This window comes from Engystomops pustulosus, chromosome 1 (genome assembly GCF_040894005.1).
Source record: "Engystomops pustulosus chromosome 1, aEngPut4.maternal, whole genome shotgun sequence".
In the NCBI taxonomy this organism is placed as follows: Eukaryota; Metazoa; Chordata; class Amphibia; order Anura; family Leptodactylidae; genus Engystomops; species Engystomops pustulosus.
In genome coordinates, this window is record NC_092411.1 from 141,001,416 (window position 1) to 141,018,795 (window position 17,380).

The window sequence follows — 17,380 nt, forward strand, 5'->3', positions numbered from 1 at the left end:
CCTCGTGTCTCCTCCTGGCAGGGAGGAGCTGCGGTGAAAGGGGATACTGTCTAGGTTATTATACCCCTCCCTACAGACACACACAGCGGTGGATGGGGGAGAGGAATCCCCCTAAAAGAGGACATTTATAACATCGCAGGGAAGGGAGAAGTGCTTATCTGCCATTCAGGGGGAGGGCCATCTAATAACACCATATAGAGCACAGCCTGGCATTCCTATGGGGATCCACCAGCAGGTAAGTACTTCCATTGTATGCAGAAAGGTCATCATATGAGGATACTCTCCTGTCTGGAGATCTATTGATCGGCTCTATAGTCAGCTACTTGTGACATGACCTATATTAGGAGAATGGACGAGCTTTGTAGTAAGAGTTGTGAGGGATCTCATGTGACAGCAGCTCCTCCTCTGTACCTTAGAGTGCAAGCTCCTGAGAACTAAGCTGCTGTCATGGTCATTACAATGGGACTAATCCTTCATTTTAGTTGTTTATGTGCTGTCTACTCAGGGCATGTGTACAATTCCCCCTGCCCTACATAGAGACCCACAGCTCATTGTATAATTAAGGAAGGATTCATATTATAATATTATATTTACAGTGATTTATCCCAAACCACATGTGTATGGCTCTAAGCCCTGAACTTAGCGCAGACAAGTCTGCTACTTAGCATTCCCCATCTTCCTTTATCTGCCTGTAATTAATTTATCCCTTTATGTCTCACTTGTCTCCTCAGACTCCCTGTAACAAAGGCTCCTCTACAGTCAGTCTGTCCTGGGGTGCTAATACTTATTCATTCAGTCTAACATCTTCTATGATGCAGTCATATTAAAGGGGCAGAGAGCCGCCGCAGAATGCATAGCTTCTTTCTTTATTAAGAAAAAGACCTGTTTAATTATTCTCCTCATGCAGGAGAGCCATCTCAATAAGAACAAGTACAGAGCGAAGAATTATGGAGAGATGTACAGTCTAGGCTTTAATATCATGCATGTTTTATAATTCCAGAGAAGATTCTAGCTAGGTATGGATAGGGTTACAGTGACACACGCTCATCTATAAAATGTCAATTACAGCTTGGAGTTGTATGCACACATATAATATGCTGTGTACTTTTTTTCGTGTGTAGCAGTCATACAGTTTGTGTTAGTAGCTGCTTTCTTCCACATATAAATGTGACAATATCGTCCCCAAGTAGAGTCTTAAGAGGATGGTAATATAAGATCCATATATTAAGAGCCCACCTCCAACTCCAAACGCTTTTCAGTTCTGTTTTGGTAACATTTAGAATACCTATGCCCTTAGTGTGTGTGTGTGTATATATAATAGGCTACTGCACACGACGAGGAAATAAGGACAAGTGCCAGCCGTATTTTTACAGCTAGCACATATCCTCATTTGCTTCAATGGGCTCAAGCACACGGCTGTGACTTTCATAGTCCCATGCAAGAGCCGACTGCCTAAGACACAAAAGAGCAGGTCCTATTCCGTATTTCTGTTCTGAGAAGTCATTTTCAATAATTATCGGGGCGTGAGCAGGGCTCACCCTCGGATGACTCCTGGGAGTGAAACAAATGTCCATGGAACCCTTATTTGTCTGCTGTTTATCTGCAAATAATTAAGGAAATTATTTATGAATTAGTCCTACTGCAAATGACGAGTTTCACAGGATACAAAGTTCCCGTGGACCATTATTTGTGGCCTGTGTGTCCACGACAATTAAAGACTGCCAATGCTGCAAAAACGGACAAGAACAAGACCTGTTGGATACGTGGAATCCACAGCCGATTGTCTGGGCCCAAAAATGGAAATAGATAGCACACATCCAAAATTCATGTTTGTGTGCATGAGGCCTCATGTCAAGTTTGTTACACAAGTCTGAATCTCAGTGTAGACATTTACACAAGTACACGTCTGAATGTGCACACACTGCAAAAAAATATGGACAGACATAAATAAGGGGATTTTAGACAGATCAGAGGTCTTATTGTTTCTTTTAAAATAAAGAAAGGAACATCAAAAGAGGCAGCAAGCAAGACATGCTTCACCATGCAGATCAAGTCCAACCCTTGCCCAAGTGTCCTCTTTTTTTGAATGTTTAGAGCTATGTGGAAATGTTCAATTATGATTCTTTTCAGCCTTGAATACAATACAGATCTGCCTTCCATTGTTTTCAAAGGGAATCAGTGAAGGGTGCTTTTTATTGACATTTTTTTATTTAAACAATGCTCTGAAACAAGAAGTCCTGCCATATCTTGCCACCATTTCATCACCGAAAACAACATTAAAACCTCAACTGGTGGCCACACACTTTTAGCCTCATTAAATGGGTTTACTCAGTACACTGTCCTTTGGTAGAGCCCACCTTCACACATGGCATTTGAATTGTGGCACAATTTCAATGCAATAAGGAGCTTGGGCTTATAGCATATAACTTTTTTTCAAACAGTGGTGACAGGTTCCCTTTAAAGGACATCTATCACCAGATCAAGGCTTGTAAACCAAGCAGACTGACATACTGGTCGGTGCCCCATCTGGCAGGGTCTGCTCTTCTTTTAGCTTCTTATGCCCTTGTTTTTAAGAAAAAAAGAGCTTTAGGAATTATGCAAATGAACCAGAGGGGTTCCAGGCTCCATCAACCACTAAGCAGCCTGAAACCCCTCAGGCTCATTTGCATCATTTTAAAAGCCTTTAAAAAAACAAAACAAAAACAGGGCATAAGAAGCTAAAAGAAGAGCAGATCCTGCTAGAGGGGGCATACACCAGCATGTTAGTGTGCTTGGTTTACAATCCATAATCTGGTGAAAGATGTCCTTTAATTGATAAGCCAAAGATTGGCTAAAGACACCTGCAAAGCCTTATGGGAAAGCCAATAATAATAATGCTGCGTTCATGTGTTGTGTTTGAATTGGTTTTTAGGTTAGACCTGAGGGAGATTTTATTCAGTGGTTCAATAGGTCTTCAGGGCCTGATTAAGGCTAGTGAAGGCCCCCGGCATCTGCATTAGCAGTGTCTCCATAAGCTGTATGTATGTGTTTGCTGCATCTACTCTCCTCTGGTGAAATACTGGACCATACAGAAGTGTTTATAATGTGGACTAAAATAATGAGGGGTTTTAGATAAAGACCTGAGTGAGAGGGACATGTATCATTAGGCAGCTATCTATTTAGTCTCTGTTGCTCCACTAGCATTTAGATATATCTTTGTGCCTTTGTCATGTTAATAAATGTAGCAGCAGTGTTCTTCTATGTAGGGTTTTGTTACTTTTTGAAAAAAGGTGCATAAAAGTAGCAGTTATGTCAAAAAGTTGCATCCTCACAAGGCTCAGTTTATAAATTTGTTCTAAATAATGGAAGGGCTATATTGGTGTACACAACAAGTAAGTCTTGAAGTCTGGGTCAGACTACACTGGAGTGGGCAACACTACCTTCTCAAGTCTAAACTGTCGCCCAAATAGTGTCACTACCTTGATTTAGGCGGGGGAAGGTAAGTGGGGAGGTGGACGCTGAATCCAGTGCATATTACCAGAAGGGGGGAACCCTGGAGCAGTGAGTACACCAAACAAGTACTTACTGTATGCACTGTATACAGACAAACATGTAACAGGGCAATTCAGGACGTTTAACAGGACCTGGAGTTGGGTTGCTGTCCCAAATCCTACTGACAGGTTCTCTTTAAGTTGACAGTACGGTTATATGTGTTTTGCGGAAAGAATTTAGAAACTGACCTTTTTAAAGAATCCTGAGAAAAAGACACCTATGTAATTCCAGTCAGATGGAAGAATGCTTCTAGTTTCCACCCTCACCCTCCCCCTCCTCTGCTGCCATGTTTGTTATGTTGCCTTCCCTATAATCCGGCCCTGTCAGTCTAAATGAATTTCCCCCTTCCTATGTGTCATTTCAAAAGGGGTCATTTACGACTCAAATGGTCTGGGTCTTAAATGGGTTAATTCATGCTTTTTCATTCCATTAAAAGACAGGTTTCTTAAATGTACTCAGATAACAAGATAATACATTCTCTAATTCACTGGTATTAACAAAAATGCAGCATTTCACAGATATAATTCCAATCTGTCTCTATCAGTCCAGGTGTACACAATTTTGGTTGCCCCTGGAATCCACCCTGTATCTTCTGAGTTTACAGTCGGCATTAGAGATGAGCGAACATACTCGTTCGAGCTTGATGCTCGTTCCAACATTAGCATTTTGGCGGCCAGAAACAGAGCCAATCACAAGCCAGTAGACTCTGTACTATACCCAGCATGACGTGGTACCCTTACACGTCGATAGCAGTGGTTGGCTGGCCTGATCAGGTGACCCTGGAATACACAAGCCGCTGCCCGCGGTGCTCGGATCATACTCTGTCTGGATGCCGTTAGGGAGAGAGCTGCTGCTGCTGCAGGGAAAGCTTTAGGGTGTTATATTAGATTAGTGTTAGGCAGGAGTGAGTCTACAAGAACCCAACAGCCCTTGTTAGGCCTACAATAGCGTTATTTATTTATTTTTATTTTTTTATTTGCTCGTGGCTGGGCTTGCTGGCACTAGTAGTGCAGCTACTACCATATTGTGACGAATTTGAAGGGAGACTTGCGAACTTTATTTTTGGCTCTTAGTGACACACATATCCATTTCAAACAGCTAAGTGGGACAATTTATTGGGGGTTTGATTGAATTAGGCAGAGTCTGCTGATTTATTTATTTATTTATTTTCAAAAGTGAAAGTCCCAGCACAAAATCCTTTTGTGTGCTGTCAGTGGTGCAAATGCAATTTCATCTAGCTTAGTCTGCCTGCTACTGTTTAGCAAGCTAGTCTCCAGAAATCCCAATCCATATTCTCTCTGCCGGTGAAGCGTACTGTACGTCACGTGTGGCACAATCTAATACGTTTTTTTTGTTCACATTAGTACCGGGACATTCAGCAATCCGCATTTCGGTTTGCTTTCTGATTTCTTCTGCGTGTTTCGTTCATAAAGAAATTTTAAAAAACCTGCCGCTGCCCCGCATGCCGTCCCCTATAGTGTCAGGGTCAATTTGGTGTTTTAGGTGCTATCTAGCCTCATTTGGTCACTCTGTCATCGCCATGCTGTTTCCCATAATTTTGGCATAACGTTGCGATTAAGCAGCCTCAGAGGCATCCATGCATGCTGCCCCTGCTGTTTCCTGTCCATTTCCGTGGTGTTTCCATCATTTTCTGAGGTTCCCAGGTGTTTGGCCAAGCTTCCCTGTGCAGAGCCTTGGTCCCCTTGAAAAATGCTTGAGTCTTCCATTGACTTCGATGGGGTTTGTTATTCGAGACAAGCACTCGAGCATTGGAAAAAGTTTGTCTAGAATAACGAGCACTCGAGCATTTTAGTGCTCGCTCATCTCTAGTCAGCATACATCTTGCTCTTCTATCTGACACTGTGCTCAGCTGCTCTCTGCCTCTAGCCCTCACCATTAAATTCCAGGACGAGCTCACACAGACTCACTCTGACTTCCTGCCGGCAGCTTGTGAGGACAGTAAAGCTACAGACAGATAAGATCTTTATCCGGGGAAGGGGGAACCACAGCAGATCTGACAGTATGTGTTATAGGTGAGATATAGTAGAGTTGTGTATGTTATGCCTGTAATAGAAGAGCTGAGAATGTTATTTGTAATATGCATTTGTCATCATCTCTCAACTCCGAAGGTAAATGAAAGTGCATATAAGCCTGTACCCTAATAATCTAACCACATTGTCAGCACACAGGACTGGAGGAATCATAATGTGTCTGGTTAGAGAGTACCCGCCCACACCCTGGGATTTTACACTGACCATTATACTGACTCATTACACTGAGTGATAGTGATTGCTAAAAATGCAATAAAAGTAATTAAAATTGTAAAGACATTAAAAATTATCTTTATTGTGTAAACATGACTAGGGGATGGAAATTTTGAGAATTTTCTTTCATGGGCAAACCCCTATTAAAAAAAAAAAAAAAAAAAAAAAATTTATATATATATATATATATATATAATTATTATTTTATTTTTTTTGTTGTGCCTTTTTTCCTTTGGTAATCCTTAAGACTTTTATGTTATCTTTAGTATGATTTTATTTCTGTTTGATATAAGGACAACATATGGGTTAGTTTTCACTAGTTACACCCTGGCCTAACACTGTGGGGCAGATTTACCTACCAGTCCCTGCGCGATCCCCGAGGTGAGTTCCCCAACGAGAATGCACAGCTGCTGCGATTCACTACCAGCGTGTGCCCAATATCCTGCATCTGTTGCTTCCCCGATCAAGTCCACCGGAATTCACCTTCTTCTTCCCGGTGTATGTAAGTGCTTGGCTTGTGACACAATTTAAATGTTAAATCCTGCTGTTTGTCCGAATCCATTGGATTGTCCGAGGGCCCGCCCCCTGATTTGCGTTGCATGAAAGCCGGCGTGATTGCGACTCAATCCGATCCCAGGAGAGTCGGGAAAACCCCACGGAAATGCGGCCACGGGACCCTGAGTAAATAAGCCCCTGTATCTGCATAAAGCCATTGCTATCTTCCTAAAATCTACCCAAATGTATCCATTATGTTCTTTTCTAATACTGATTCCTAGTCCTTCGGCATGGAACTAACAAACTAACAAGCTCTCCTTTGTTATTTTATTAAACTTTTTTCATCGGAGACTTTTACGTTATTTTCTCCAAACTGCTGCATAATAACCTACATAAAAATAAACAATAACTTGTGACTACGAAGAATGCATCACAAACATTGAAGTTTTCACACAACAGTGTTTTTTAAATCCTTTTAAAAGCACTGCTACAAAAAGGTTGTTTTCCCCATTCCACCTGGCTCATCCAAATGTACATGCGCTCTTATGTAGCAAACGAATAAGTGCTTCCTCGACCCCCCAGGATTGACTTATAGGCAAACTGGAGCTGGTCAAGTAAAGGTGCAACAATGTATTGTATTATGTGTGTATTTATTATCGGTCATGTTAGCACAATGCAATAGTAATCATTCAAAACTTGAGGCCTTCTAATTATGTAGATAGGAACAATCAGGGGCGTAAGTACAGTGATAGCAGCCCCTATGGGGCCCGCAGTGTCAGGGGGCCCCGTCATCCGACCTGACACAATAAAGAATGAAGGATGTGCACCATTATATCTATATTATACTGCACATGTCCAGTATAATATGTATATAACATATACTGTGATGTATATATGCAGTATCTGTGATGTGTATATGGTGTCTGTATACACGGTATGTGAGTATGTTGCATAAGGCACTGTATGTATGTGTATATGCACATGAGTGTATTTATGTGTGAGTATACTAATATCTATATTTCTGATATAAACTAATTTCTGATATAAACTAACAAGGCACTGTGTTTAGACTGGCAGGGTCTTACTCCAGTTTTTTAGAGTCTTAGGAGATCTTTAGATGTTGTCTTTTGTATATCATTTATCATAGGGGTTTAGACTGCTTAACCCCTAGGGGACACAGCCTATTTTGGCCTTAAGGACGCGGCCCCATTCTTCAAATCTGACCTGTGTCACTATAAGTGGTTATAGTTTTGGAACGCTATGAGATATCCAGGGGATTTTGAGATTGTTTTCTCGTGACACATTGTACTTCAAATTAGTTTAAAAATTTGGATGAAATCTTTTGTGTTTAGTTATGAAAAAAAACTAAATTTGGAAAAATTCTTTATTTTCAACGTTCTAAATTCTCTACTTTTGATGCAGATAGTCATAGCTCCCAAATAAATTCATAACTTACATTTCCCAAATGTCTGCTTTATGTTGGCATGGTTTTTTAAGATTCCACATATTTTACTAGAATGTTATGAGGCTCAGAATTTAGGTATCATTTTTCAAATTTTTGGTAAAATCACCAAAACCTGTATTTAGATGGACCTGCTCAACTTCTAATTGACACCGAGAGGCCTAAATAATAGTGGGACTCGTAAAATACCCCATTGTGGAAACTACACACCTCAACGTATGAAAAACCACTTTAGAAGTTTGTTAACGCTTTACGTGTTTTATAGGGGTTAAAACAAAATGGAGGTGCAGTCTGCAAATTGTAATATTTTTTCACAATACACTCATTTTGGGTGGAAAATTAAACATTTACAATGGATTAAATGAATAAAGGCTCCACAAAGTTTGTTACCCAATCTCTCCCGAGTACACGGATACTCTATATGTGGTGGTAACCTGCTGTATGGGCGCACGGCCGGGCATAGAAGGGAAGGAGGCGCTATCCAGATCAGATTTGCTATGTCACATTGTACAGGCTATAATTTATTTCTTTTTTTTTTAATGTGGACCTATAGGGGCTTATTTCTTTTGCCACATGAGATGCACTTTTCTGGTACGTAATTTGGGGGAATCTATAGGCTAATTGGTGAGATTTTATTAACTCTTTGTTGGTGAAGGAAATGAAAATCATCACTTTTCAGGAAGATTTTTATGGGGTTTTTTTTTGGGCTGTTTACCATACCATAAAAATAGTATATTATTTTTATTCTATGGGTCGCCACGATTACAAAAAGACCTCATTTATATAGATTTTTTATTTTTTTTCCCATTTTTAGTGCATAAAAAGTAATTTGGCAAAAATGTTGTTACTTTTAGCATCACCGTCTTTCATATGCATAACTTTTTTATTTTTCGCCTCACAAATCTGTTTAAGGGCTTATTTTTTGCGAGAAGGATTGTTCTTTTTAGTGGTCTTATTTTAGAGTGCATAACATTTTTTAAATCCCTTTTTAGAGCATTTTTATAGGGTATTAATTGAAAATGATCTTTTTTCTGGAGCTTTTTTTTGTTTTTGTTTTTTACGGGGTTAACTTTGTGGATCTAATAACGATTCTGTTTTATTATGCAGATTGTTACGGACGCAGGGATACCAAATATGTGGGGGTTTTGTGTATTTTATTCAATTGTACTGAATAAAAACCAATTTGGAGAAAATCTTGTTCATTTTAGCATCATCATCTTTTCATATGCATAACTTTTTTATTTTTCGGCTGACAAATCTAGTTAGGGGCTTATTTTTTGCGAGAAGAGTTGTTCTTTTTAGTGGGCTTATTTTGGAGTGCATAACATTTTTTAAATTACTTTTTAGAGCATTTTTTTATAGGGTATTAATTAAAAATTATGTTTTTTCGGAACGTTTTTGCGTTTTTTTTTCTACGGCGTGTACCGTGCGGGTCCAGTAACGATTCTGTTTTATTATACAGATTGTTACGGACGCGGCAATACCAAATATGCAGGGTTTTTTGTGTTTTTGTGTTTTTTATACTTTATTAAGTGTTTTTATGGGAAAGTGACATTTTAGGGGCTTATATTTTTATGTATTTATTTTTTATTTATTATAATGTGTAGTGTTAAGTGTTTTTGCATATTTTTACTTATACATACTTGAACTTGAACCAGTGATGCTCTGATCACTGGTTTAAGTTCAATACACTGCTCTACAATACTATTTTATTGTAGAGCAGTGTAAACTGTCTGAGCAAGCTTGCGCAGAAGGGGTCTGACTGCCATGGAGACCGGGCAGCTCCGGGGCACTGCCAGTCCTCGGAGCTGCCCTGAAGTGGATCGGATCCCCCGGTAAGCGGCACGGGGGATCCGATCCACAGCGCAAACACCCTTACACGCCGCGGCCATGTTTGACCGCGGCGTGTAAGGGGTTAACACCCGCGATCGGAGCCGGCTCCAATCGCGGGTGTTAGCGCAGGCTGTCAGCTGTACTAGACAGCTGACAGCCGCTGCTTCTGGTACCGGCTCCGTTCGTGAGCCGGTGCCAGAAGCAGGAAGTTATAGAACGTCCCCGTGCGCTAAGCATCTAGCCCCGGGGACGTACTATAACGTCCTGGTGCGCCTAGGGGTTAATAAATGTGGCACATGAGGTGTTTGCATTGGTTATTCAACGTTTTAGGTGCAAAATTGTTTCAAAAATACAGATATGACAATTGTGGCAGAAGTACATAGCACAGGTAAGTAGTATCGATCGGGAGTGCTAAATTAGTGAGCAAGTGTAAGCTGTTGTTATTTATTAAGTCAGATTTTAGAAGTCATGTGTTTGATTTGGACAACCCATTTAAGACCCTCTACTCGGCACTGTTATTTACTTAGTAGCCATAAGCATCTGACAGACTTCCTTTAAATGTCATGGCAATGGTTTTGTCTATTTTATGTAGAAATTGTTCATTTTTTATGGTTGACTAGTGTTGTCAGCAGAACAAATGAATTAATCAGATCCATGGTGTGGAAACTGTAGACGGGTTGACTCCTTTAAAATGTAGTCCAAATGTGCTGGGCTGTTCTTTGAAAATACATCTAAACAATAAGTTTTCAGGGCAATTTTGAAAGACAAATGGCTCGCATTACACTGGTGGCTGTCATACTGCGGCTCTGCATGATTAGTGTTTACTGAAGCCCTCAGCATCTATCTCTATCATCTTTCACTGCTCACATTCTGCCATTGCTACTGTTTGTAAAGTTTTTTAGCACACTGATCTCTCTTTATAGAATTATGCACCACCTACTGTAAATTATATTGTTATAGAAAAACTAATACTTTTTTTTTCATGACCCCCTCCCCTCCCCCAAAGCTGCAGTAAAAAAAATCCACTCCAATCCAATAAAATAGAATAGCGGTTTATTCACAATATTATACAAATCTGTACTGCAGTAAATTGTATGAACAATCAGACCTCCTAGAGTTGAAACCTCAAAAAAGTAATTAAAAGAAATTGTAAAAATCAAATCCCTTCCCTTACCATTGAATGCACATATTAATAAGTAAACCAAATAACCCATAAATACAATGGGGCCCTGTATACCAGGTTTCTGAAGCGCAAAACTTGGGCAAGCTATTTAATGTACCACTGTTCGGGTCTTGCTCCAGGCATGCCACTTTTTAAAAAGGCGGTGGGGAACAAGATGGGCCTAGATTTAAAGAGAACCTGTCATGGCCAGAGGTCGCACTAACATTTTTACATTTTTGAGGAGTAATTTCAGCCGAGGAGGAGTATGTAATTTTCAGTAATACAAATCTATAACTACTAATTGTATAAGTGTTACTAGACTAATGTTCATATGAATGTTTGCACTCTGTAATGTCTTATTTTATTTTGTAACTATCCCCTATGATTTGTAAAGCGCATTGGAATATGATGGTGCGATATAAATAAAGATTATTATTATAGACGTCTATTTATACAAGAAAAAATTGTTACAGTCCCTGTTTTTGCCCCAGGTGCCCTCCACACAGCGGCCCGGGGCTGAAGCCGACCCCTAGTGCCCTCTACACAGCGGCCCGGGGTTGACACCAGCCACAGGCTACCCCCATAGAGCGGGCCAATGCCAGCCCCAAACCCGAACAGAGTGGGCTGGGGATGACACCGCTAAATTTATTTGATTTATCATTGGGGGATTGAGGAAATAAATGTGTCTCATGTGAAAAGTTGCCGACTGCAGCAAGTACGCAACAGTACCAAGCATGCCGGCCCACTTCTGGCCGGCTGCAATCTTCACTCGGCGTGAAGGTGGCGGAGAGGGTTAAATGATTGCAAGTGCTAGCAATAAGTTAGCATCTGTGATTATTTGAGGGCTTCTATGCCACTGACGTGGCACAGAGGTCCTGATAAATATGCCCCAATTTCTCTATGTTGCATCTTTTTATCTCTCTGTGCACCAGTTCTTTGTTTTCCACTTATCTCTCGAAGACTGATCTATGTTACCTCCCACTTATCATTTCATACCTCCCATATCTCTGTTTCTCCCCCTATTGTTCTTAATTCTCCCAGGTCACTTTGGTGCCCCCTACTTATTTCCTAATGAATATATACAAATCCAATTGCGCAACTCTATTTGCATATTGTAGCAGACAAGTGCCCAAGTCAGTCAGTCTTCAGGGTTTGTTCTGGTTGAGAACAAATATGTCAGTAAATTCCAGCATATCCAGTTGCACTCCTTCCACCATGTTTTCATTCATTTCATGTCTCCATCCATCCTTGTGAGTGTCCTTGCGTTACATGTGTCTGCCTTGTGTCCTGCTCTCAAACTAAGGGGTGGGACCAGCACAACCCAAATGCTGATGTCCGGGTAGATGCATGGGTAGACCAGCCATCACACTTTATTGACACATCATATCATCACAACAAGAACACAAAAAATAAAAACATTTAAAAATTGTGAATGAAATCACAAGCAATACCAAACCAGTAGAGCGAAACATGTGATAGTGTTGGCTAATCTGAACCCACCCACTCCCCCCTGGCAAAAAGCCTAGATAATAGTATATGTGTATAACCATATCCTACAACACAGGGCTCAGTGCCCTCATAGTCATCTATGCCAATCATAATCAAAGTGAATATACAATACACACACTAGTGAGGAATAGCTACAATTGAGCCAATATGATGACATATATTACCAGCGTCAAAAAAGTCAAAGAGGAGGGGAAAGAGATCTGGGGCTAGAAGACCCACGTGTATCACCACCCACAGTGGCTTCCCCAGGGGTCAGGCTTTGTGTCCTGGACGTTTTGTTTCTCTGTATAGTGGAACCTTGGATTACAAGCATAATTTGTTCCTGGAAGATACATGTGATCTAAATTGCTTGTATATCAAAGCAGATTTCCCCATCGCTGAGACTTAGGCAATTAGCTTCACAATTACCAAATACCTTGGACTACAAGCAGAATTTGTGCTCGTAATCCAAATTTTTCCATAGGAAATCATTGAAATGCAGATAAATCATTCCACACCCCAAAAATATTTAGTCATGTGTAGTAAAATATCTATCCCCTTTATTTCTTCTACTTTTTCAACATTGTGTGATACAATTTTGTGAGAGAGGGAGGTACAGTACAGTAGAGGTTGGGGAGGGTTCACTTTATTCTTATATTATGAAATTTTGCTTGTAAACCAAGTTACAATTTTTGTAAAATGCAAGCTTGTCTTGTAGACCAAGCTATATAGGGTTTTCCTATTTGCCTTTATACACAGTATAGGCTTTAAAGGAAATCTACCACTGCTCTACAGTTATAAGCAGCGCTCACTTATATAGTACTGGAGTTGTAATGCTGAAGCCCAGGAATATTCCGTTTGTGAAGAAAAAGACTTTTGAAATCCCTGGATACTGAGGCCCCGGAGCGCCGAAGGGTAGCGGGAAAACAGCACCCCAGCCGTGAGCTTTGCTTATAACCACTGTATAGCAGTGGTAGATTTCCTTTTAAGTACCCATAAACCCTTATATACCAGTATAGATTGTGTTTGTCAGCAGTGTGTGCATTATAAACCTCTGAGGAAGCAACTATATGTGGGGATACATGTGCCCGCCTCTGTCCTCTCAGTGTCCTCTTTGTTTTGTAGGTACAAATATCTGATCACCCTGGTTTTGGGTCATATATTGTTTTATCTTTATGTGTCAGGGACTATTTGTTTGTATGGAACATTATATGGGTCACATATATTGCTTCTTAAATACTCTGCTTGCCAGTGCCGTAACTCATTCAGCATATACACACACAGGCAGTATATACACACCATGCAACATATATCCATCACAGACAGTATATGATATATACATATTATGCTGTACAATGTGGAGAATAATATGTATATAATGGTGCACATCCTCCACTCTTTAGTGTGTCCGGTCAGGTGTAGGGGCCCCTTAACAAGGTGGTCCCCATAGCAGCTGCTAGCACTGTAGTTACGCCCCTTCTGCTATCGTGTGTCATCTATGCATTTTAATTGCATTACCTTATTGCAGTGACTCTGGTGATTTATGTTTTGGATGATTTGGCCTGCAGCACATACTACTATCTCTTTGACAGAAGTTTGGAAGGGGGCTGTGTAGGGGAACTTCTGTTTGTGCATTATTAGGTTCCACGGTTCCCCTCATGATTGTTTTCAGAGAATGAGAAGCTTTTCTACTCCATTTTTAATTGTGTTTAAACTTTTTTTATCTGGTGTACATATTATGTATTTTTGGACTATGTAAATAAAGAGGAGTTATTTTTGCTAAATGACACATGTCTCTTTGCATATATTTATTACTAATATTAATTATTATTCGTGTCATAATATTCAATATTTTACAGAAATTCACCATCTCTAACCCCCGATTCAGGCCTTTGGTTTCTGGATATCTATCGTCACTGGGAAGGTTTTTTTTTTTTTTTTTTTTTTTTTTTACACAACTGTCCTATTTTTTCTCCCCATACTATTTTCTTTTCATTTTTCCCAATGACATTCTTGGTATTCCCTTATTTTGGATTTTTACTGCACCTTACCATTCATGGTTTTTTACCTTGTATACTGTATGTCTGGGGGCTCTCTGCCTCTCGGGCCCCCTCCGCCCCCTGGCAATCACAGTGTCCCTAATAGCCTGCAGTAATCAGACTGACCCCTAGCAGCCAGTGCTCCAGTAGCCAATGTCCCCATCAAAGTACCCCCAGTAGCCACAGCCCTCCCCAGCAGTTACAATGCCCCCAGTAGCCAATTACCCCCCCCCCATCCCAGTTCCACTTTGAGGCAAAAGAAGAACATTGTCTCACCTTTCCTCACTCCCACAGTGCAGCACCAGCAGCCCTCTTCTTACTTAAGTGGCTTCAGAGCCAGCGCATACAGTGGGTGCACATTGGAAGATGTATACTGGTGCTGCACTGGAGGAGCAAGGAAAGGTGGTCGGACACTGTTATTCGACCCTGCAGCTGATGTGTGTTGTACATATCCATCACATGTCAGTAAGAGGTTAAATGGGCTGAATATAATTTTATTTCTGTATAAATGTATCTACTCCTTAACAGTTAAGCAAACTGTTTAGTAGTAACACTTTAACAGTATTGCCATTACAATCAAGCCTTTGAGGGCAACTTCAAAGTTGAACATATAGTTAAATAACCTGAGACGCCAGCATAACCAATATGTGACCCCACATTAGACAATCGCCACAGTCCCCTCAAGCAGTTGCCAACAGTAATAATGCCCCACACAGTATCCCAGTTTTAGTCACTGTGTCAACTAGTAGCCAACAGTGTCAATGCCACCAATAATCACAGTGCCCTGTTTTGAATGCCCTCAGAGTTCATCCATTACCTGTGGCATCAGTCTTTTTCACTTGATAAAGGGGTCCTTGCGCCCCGAAACGCGTTGTGACTTGTAGACCGTCAATAAAAATCCTTTTACTAATCTCCCAGAGTGCGCCATTAGATCGTTTGGCAAACGACTGACAGGAGATTTCTATCTGAAGGCAGCACCTGCAAAAAATTGTTCTCATAACCTGAACGTAGCGTTGTGCCTACCTTCAGCACAACCGCACACGGTGAGCACATTTCTTCCTATACACCGATACTACTCCTAAAAAGGTGTCACCCTATTAGCACTCTCTCCCTATCCTTCCTTGCCACTCTCTACCCCCTTGTTTTGGGCAATAGTCACAAAATCCTACAGTTGCCAAAAAGCCATAGTGCCTGCCAGGAAGTAGCTAATAGTCACTGTGGTCCTAGTACCAATAGCTACATTGCCCCCACAGTAGCCAGAAGTCACAACAACCCCAACAGTAGTCAATAGCCACAGTCCACCATAACATAGTCACAGTGCCCCCAAAAGGGTAGCCTACTTTGAATCCAGTCACTTTGTCAACCAGTAAAGGAGAGCTCCTAACAAACTTAAAGGAAATTTATTAGAAGGAGGGAATTTATTTAAAACTCCACGCTTACTATCCCATCCCTTTTTAGACCAGGTTTGACTTGGCAGAGATGATAGCTATAGGCTCTGGCAGAGATTGGCAGGCCAGGATGTTCGACCACTGATGCCTATCTCTGAGTAACACCTAAAGTGACGCGAGGGGCAGAAAACAAAAATAACGGGTGGAAGTGGGGCTTGTTACATAACATATATCTTCTCAATAGTGTTCTAATCACTCTGCTAGCAACTACCCAGCAGCAATATACTTGACTCTAGAATGTGGACTTGCTGTTCTAGGGTGGGACAATTTAATTACACCCAACAAGGGCAGTAACCAAGTCTATTAATTGAAATCTACCATTGAAATCAATCATGGATAAACCAAGGATACTTGCTTATAGATCCAGACATGGTGGCTGTGGTAATCTTCCTATATTTGTGATACAAGGCCTCCTTCCTTCTAAAGTCAACTTTTAAAATCATGCTAATAATTCCTCTATCCCTCTGCCTGCTGTAATCTCACAGCAGCAGAAGGTTTTGGCACACTGAAAGAGGGACAGTGCTACTTGGCAAAGAACCAAATGCTAGGCTTATACATGCTGACTGATATATTGAGAGTCCAAGTGAGGAAGCACCAATATAAGGTTAACCAGTTTTCAGAGTTCCCTTATGGCCTATAGCCTCATTCTTTTCTGTGGTGGAGGGACATGGGATGGAATCAGCTGAGACTTTTTGGACAGTTGTAAGCCTATCACAGCTGCCGGGTTCAATGATAAGTATAGCATGCCTGAAAGCAAGAGATTTTTCCTCATCCAACCATTACATTTTGGTAGATCCCTCTGTCTAGAGGCTAACCAATGGTCCAACACATCATATGTTCCTAACCTGATCTCTTTTATCTATGCTACCTTCAATCAACCCCCAGGGGATACACACTTCCTTCCATGCTGCACTTAGGGAATGATCTAGGCATCCAACTTCCTGTGCAGCGTTGGTTTGGATTGTTGCCACAGTGTTGCCGAAGGCAGTCATCAGACTGAGACCTCAAGATATTGCACAGGATGTATTTGGTCCTTATTTAGATTCATAGATGCTATTCCACATTATCCCCCCTCTGCTTTAGAGGTTGTGGAGATCTTGGCTTAGTTAGTCATATACATTGGACTTGTGATTTGCCCAAAAGTTGCATCATTTTGGTTGCATATTGCAGTCACAACCTTCTGTTTTGCTGCTACCAAGTAGCCGCAACCAAATCTATACATTAATACAGGCAGTCCCCAGGTTACGTACAAGATAGGTTCCGTAGATTTGTTCTTAAGTTGAATTTGTATGCAAGTCGGAACTGAATAGTTTATATTGTAACCCCAGACAAATTTTTTTATTTTTTTTTGGTCTCTGTGACAATTGGATTTTAAAAATGTTGGGTTGTCATAAAAACCAGGATTAACAATAAAGCTCAATTGCAGATACTATTGATAAGGCTGTAGCATGAGGCTAAAGTACAGTAAATTGCCAACATCCAGAGGTCCATTGGTAACTAGGAGTCATCTGTAAGTCGGGTGTTCTTAAGTAGGGGACCGCCTGTACGATATATATGCTTGGCAGCCCATTTCATCTTGCTGCTAACTGAAAACCTCCTAATCGGACTGTCACCCAGGTTTAGACCAGAGTCATTGGAAACATGATATACAAGAAAAT

At 40.8% G+C, this 17,380-nt stretch overlaps 1 protein-coding gene across 2 annotated transcripts in view; it reads left to right on the forward strand.

Moving 5' to 3' along the window:
• The first annotated feature begins 7 nt into the window (after positions 1-7).
• KIAA1958 (KIAA1958 ortholog) overlaps positions 8-17,380 on the forward strand; it is a 50,162-nt gene continuing 32,789 nt past the window's right edge. Inside the window, exon 1 of one of the 2 annotated variants that reach the window (XM_072154802.1) lies at positions 8-235. The gene's annotated coding sequence lies outside the window, so the exon portion shown is untranslated. The remainder of the gene's footprint in view (positions 236-17,380) is intronic. The other variant, XM_072154808.1, reaches the window with a different exon arrangement.